Source organism: Drosophila ficusphila, unplaced genomic scaffold (assembly GCF_018152265.1).
Source record: "Drosophila ficusphila isolate 14025-0441.05 unplaced genomic scaffold, ASM1815226v1 contig_607, whole genome shotgun sequence".
Classification (NCBI taxonomy): Eukaryota; Metazoa; Arthropoda; class Insecta; order Diptera; family Drosophilidae; genus Drosophila; species Drosophila ficusphila.
Window position 1 is genome coordinate 1,533,163 of NW_025064537.1, and position 6,392 is coordinate 1,539,554.

At 38.5% G+C, this 6,392-nt stretch overlaps 1 pseudogene; it reads right to left on the reverse strand.

The window, feature by feature from the left end:
• Positions 1–3,818: 3,818 nt before the first annotated feature.
• LOC108093562 lies at positions 3,819–5,660 on the reverse strand (annotated as a pseudogene).
• Between the last annotated feature and the right edge of the window lie 732 nt (positions 5,661–6,392).

The following is a 6,392-nucleotide window of genomic DNA, read 5'->3' on the forward strand; positions in this document are numbered from 1 at the left end:
TGCTAACTGTTTTCCATCTGATTTCTTCCAGGTAAGTCCCTGAGATACTTTGTGCTACTTAAAATCTTCGAGAGGCTTTGTTTATTTTTGATGTCTGGTAAGTCAGCCCTGAAAAGCAAATAATATGCAAAGTAACAGCGAACAAAGTGAACAAAACGGGAGGAAGGAACTGAGAAAGGAAGTTGCTAACGCTTGTACAACTTAAGGGAAACAAGACATTTTTAGAATATTTTTATATTTTCCGGACTCCCCAAAAAGGGGCGTAAATGTACGCGTGTAGGGGGGTTTATTTTGTGAAAGTATCTGTACGATTATATATGAGCCAGTGTGTGCGTGTGAATGGGTGTATGTGTGTGTGTGTTAGCCCCAAGGGTCGCCCTGTTCAAAATGCTTTCCATTTTGTTTTGACTCCCGAACAGCAGTGGCAGCTGGAAAAACTCCTCGTTGTGGGTGGCAACCTGTTGAAGGCGCCCCTCTGTAAACAACAGCCAAGCCAAAAAAGAGACAGAAAACGGTGCTCCGAAAGCGAAGCCATAAGTGAGCAGAGAGCCCTTGGGATTTGTCGAGCTTAAACAGGTGGAAAAATACTGGGAAATGCATGACGGTGTTCTTGACTTCGCTTTCCCCAGATGAACATATCTCAGAAAATAACTTAGATTCCCTTTTTAAAATTGCAAATCAAATATTACCAAGTCCGCAGAAAAATTTATAATTTTAAAGAATTAATTTTATGGAAACATAAATTTAAATTTAAAAAGTTTTTTTTATTATTTAAAACCATTTTTTTTAATTCGAATAAAATTAGGAAATTAAAATAACTCAGAAGTCTTAATATGTTATATTTGTTGGAAAAAAATGTGGCCAAAATAAATGCTATATAATTTGCCAACATTGTTTAGCTTTTGCGACTAAAAATTAAAGTTGTCGTTTAAAGTACATTAAATATAGTAAAAGCAATTTGAGAAATGAATTTTTTTTTTTTCAATATTTAATTGAGTCTAGGTTCTTATTGAAACTATAGTTAAAAAGCAATTAATACATTCAACTTAAGTTAGATTTTTTCTTTTCGTTTTTAATGAAAATGTAATATCTTTTTATAATTTGAATAACCAAAAAATGTAATACTACAATTTCTAATCAAGTCAATTTTTGTTGATTTGACTTGAGAATATAATCTTGAGCTTTTCCAAACTTTGGCCAGCTTTTTTGACACAACAAGCGCTTTAGCTGGCCAAGCTTTAAGGCAATTTTCTTTCGAAAACAGCGGGAAATGTGCGACGAGCTTTTCCGCCAAACCATTCTCTCTCGCCTTGCGAATTTTCATGCGCAGATTTCTTCGGGGCCTGAAAGCTCTCCGTTTGGGCCAAAGTGGTTGTTGTTGCTGCTGTTGGACGGGTTAGAAGCGCGTGTGTGTGTGTGTGGCGTTGTCTCTGTTTGGATCTCGGTGTCTCTGTGATTCCGCTGCTGCTATCAACTCCGAATCCGAAAAATCCAGTTCCAGTTTATCCCCAGCAGGCAGCATGTGCGGACGTAGTGCTGCTCCTGCTGCCGAATTTTCTTATCGCGCTCGCGTGCTTTCCACCTGAGCATCCACCGGCTTATCGTGAGTTTATCGGACAGACGCAGATCGAATCCGAAGATCCGAATATCGCGGCTAATTTTAATGCCCAGTGCTCGTCACAAATCGATTGTAATAACCAGTAAAAAAAATATATAAAATAATAATAGTCACTCGAACAAGTGCATAACCGAACAAGTGTCTTTCCGCCGTTTTGTTTATAATTTTCGTTTTGTGGAACTTTTCGTTTATCATTATCTAAAGCGTCCACGCCCTCGCCTATAATTTGTTTTTTATGCAATTGACTGTTTATCTCTCTGTTGATTTTATTACGCCCTCGCACACCCATCGGAAAAAGTTAGATACTTATATCCGAACATTTTCAGTTATTCACCCTGATTTATGTTCGATGCAATCAGCTAACTGCAATTTGTCAAACTAACAAAAACAAATCGATCGTATCAATAACCGAGCCCCGACTCTCGAATATAATACAAATAATTTTGCAAATCAAGTGTGAAATATAGCACAACAAGAATTGTTGCTAATTAAATGTATATTTTTCTGCTACTACTTCGCTTGGCTGGGGGAAATCAGACTGCCACATTTTACGTCATTATATTAGCATAAATAAATAAAAAAAAAAAACGCCCGCCACTCCATTAAAAAACACTTAAAAGAAATAAATAAATTTATACAAATGATTAACGCAAATCTGACTCTCAATATGCTGCTCGGCCTCGTTTATGATATCATAAAAATCTAGTAAATACAATAATATCGCATACGCATTTGAGGGCCCCGCGTTTATGTGTATTTTATCGCATAATTTGTTCGCAGACACAAACGGAAACTTTAGTTCCCTCCACGGCCCATTATGTCTGCGGTTCATACATACCAAAAATATGGAACCAATTGGCGGACATTAAAAATGTAATAAAAATTTCTATGTAAATTGTAAATTCAATTTTTCCATCGGCCAACCAAGTTTGTGGCCGACACGCGCGACATATCGTCAAAATCACATCTAAATGTTGCAAAATGCGCTGCTCCGCGCGCAAATTGTTTATACAAATCTCAGAAACTGTGGCCACATCATGTTGCCGCTTTTATATACATACGTACTTCAATGCAAACAAAGTTGGAAAACTTTTGCCCCCCCTTCTCCCCCGAAATCCCCTGGTTAAGCTGATCAAAGCCAACTGCGCACCGGACGCACGCGTCGACGTTGACGTCGAAGTCAAAGTCGGCGTCCAAAATAGTTGGCCGAAAATTCACATCGTTTGCATTCAGCCACACACACCTAACGGATGCAGTATCAACAGCACACGCACGCCTCGCAAAGATACTCAGATACAAAAGTATCTAGCACGTTTTCAGCATTTCGCCTACGTCACGCCGCCAAAAGCAGACAGCGATACTATACTATATGTACGAATAAGAAATATCGTACATATGGATATTGTTAATTGCCCGCGGCAATTGTCGCCCCCGAAAAGTGGCACAGTGGTCGCCGGCGGCTGGCGCACGAAATCGATCCCACTGTGCAGTGATCCAATCCATGAGATTGCAGAAAACCCGATCAGTGCTATGAGGAAATACTCTTCATATTCAAACATTTATTTTTATATTTATTTAGTTTTAAACAAACACTTTACTAAAGGGTTTGTTCTTCGCTGTGCTTCTGTTTAGTTGAGCTCACAGTTTGTGTTAAAAATAAGCATGTCAAAGTTTATTTCACATTGGCCGTGTGCATTCTTTTGAAGAAATATTAAGTTTAATTTCGACGTATTAAACGTTGTATCTAACAAGCTAAAAATAAATAATTTCTTAAAAAAAACACATGTGTAGGAGGAAGAGAAGTAAAATATCATTTTCACATATTCTTTTAAACAAAAAATAATATGCATCTTGGTTTTAAACAAATTTTTATATATATATTAAAAAGAAAAAGTCCATTTCTTTTGCTAAATTTAAAATTTAAAAAAATAAACATTTTTTATGTAGATAAAGCAATCTACCTTAAAAATAAAATTTAAGTTTGACTAAGGAGCCTTGTCATACCTGTCATGTAGATCAACTGGATTATTTAACTAGAATAAATAGTTTTCTTTCAGGCTTTATCTGAACAAAAGGGTTTTCTTATTCATTAAAAATTAAAATCAAAATTGAAATCCAAACATGAATTCTGGACAAAAGTAGAAAGGTTGTAGATGAATGAACGCTTTTTTCCGCTGTGTTAATGCTGTGACCTTACAGCTAATTGAATCCTCGTTATCAGAGTATCAGGACGGGCGCTCCTCGTAGAAGTGAATTGCCATCTGCGGGATTTTCTGGTTGGCCACTGAAGAGGGCACCATTTCGTCCTGGTCGGCGCATTTAAACTGAATAAGGAATGCCAGCCGACCGTTGTTGTTGGAAGCGCCCAGGATCGTCTCGGAATCGCCGCTGTCCTCCACCTCTACAGCGCGTTTTGATTTGTTTCCAGTCGGTGCTGATGACTCTTCCTACCTTTGATTGCTTGTTGAGGAAGCCGATGTGCTAACGCGTCCTGGGGCATCCTTGGTCTTTGCACTACTGCTGGGACGATCCTTAGGAAGCGGCCGCTTTTACCTCATCTTTTCGGCTCAGCTCGTACTGCTGGATAATATCCTGCCAGTCGAGATTGCTTTCCGGTTCCCATGTGTTCTCCGTCTCGGCGTTGCCCTTTCATTTAAGGTACTACTCAACTTTTCCCTTGGGCACCCGCGTGTCGATGATCTTCTCCACGGCGTATTCCTCCTCCACCTCCGCATCGAAACCCTTACTGGATGTTTCAGGATTGTCGGATTTCTTGCCCATTTTGTTTGTAATTTAAAAACACTATTTCTATATCGAGAAAAATAATTTCGCATTGGCGCGATTATATATATTATATATGCAGCAGCCGCCTTGCTGACAATAGCAATTTTTTTTAATAAATGATAAATTATAATCTGCAAAAAAAATGCGCCTTCAAAGTGACGCCGGTGAAACAGTGATTACTCAAAATTAAATTTGGATAAAAAAACGATTTTAATTTTTGATAAAAGAAAAAGACTACAAAGTTTGTAAAGTTAGTTTACAAACAAAAAGGTAACTTTTTTACAAACAGTTCTAAGAAAACATGTAATGTTTTGCAAATCTTGGCAAAGTACAAGCAAACACTGTTCTCCCTCCCTGACTTTTTTCGAAAAACAAACATCCTCGGCCAGATTCCGCCTCCCCAGTTATCTCGTTGCCAGAAGTGTAATTACAGCTATTGCATTTGCAAAAATTTGCAACAAGAGAACGCTCTCCGAATCTCCGAATATCTCTATGTCGTAGCCATTTGGAGAGACACTTGTTGTTGTCATACTCGTTGCTTGTGCTTTTGATTTTGCTTTTGTCATTGTCGATGTCTATTTCTAATTTGGACTATTGTTAGACATGGTCAAGATCCAGTCCAGCAGCAGCTGCGAGATGCGATAGGCGGAATCGAACAAAAAAAAAAAAAGCTTCGAGTTTAAAGTGTCTTGAAGTGGACAACTGGTCGAGTGTTTGCTTTGGGCCAACATGCCAAGCTGGCCAGCTAATTGCGCCCATGCCCAGGGGATCAATTAGAGCCATCAGCAGGTAGTGCACTCGTGATTCGGCTAGGCCTAGAAAAAGACAAAATCAAATAACGCCAATGGCTTGGAATTGGTATTGGAATTGGAATTGGAATTGGAATGCAATTCAAGCAACGCGTGTACATTGGCCGATTTCGGTTACCCTTTTAAGCGGCGACAGGCACTCGAGAAATGCCAAAAATGTTTGACCTACATTCAAAAAAAATTAATACAAACAGTTATGATACAAAAAAGCGGGCCGAACGAAAATCTCATTAAATTTCATGCAGCATTCGCCGCAGATACGGCGATACAAAATGTTACAAGACAACCGAAGATATTGAAGCGGCCCATCAATTTTCACTGCCCATCAGGCGGCGGCAGCTTCGTTGGCCCGAACTCGTTTCGGGCTCACACGCAACGTTGCCAAAAACTACATGGCCAAGCAGGGGGAGGAGGGGCTCGAGGAGGAGGAGGAGTAGCTGGCCATTCAGGACAGCAAGACAGGCAATTTAATTAAAGGCATTTATGTTTTTTACTGCCAGCTGCGGCTGACTCTTCAATTTATGCATTACTGCGGCATACTGAACATGATGCAGCCTACAGTTCTTTAGTTTTATTTCTTATGGTTAACATTTCAAAAACGGGTGTAAAATGTTGTCAAGCCAATTTAAAGGAACACAAACAGTTTACATAAATCGATATCAATTTAAATAAAAAACTGTTATTATTATTACAAATTAAGTTTTCATAACAAATAGCTTTTTTATTGAACAATTGTTTCAAGCAACAAATTTTATTTCTTATGATTAACATTTTAACTAAAGACTTAAAGTTTTCCTCTTTTTCAATGATATTTAGAGCTCAAGAAAACTTTTCCCCTTTGGAGAAATTATAGAACTTCTTTTCAAGTGAAATCAATTAAAGTAATTAAAAAACGTAGACATTTAGTTATACAAAATTATTGGCTTCAATCTGCAATAGTTAATTTATTGCGTGATAAATTCGTAATACTTTTTATAGGGTATTTCCCTATCTATGCTCTTGCTCCACTTTACGCGAGCTCACCGGCACTTCATATTCCAATTGCCTTTTGTCATCGTATCTGCATTGTCCACTTGCCATCTTCACATTCCCCGTGATGATCTCAAGTGCAGAGCTCCGGGCCAAAAACGAGTTTAATCTGGCCAAGAGTGTGGAGTGTGGAGTGTGGACCACTCGCTGTG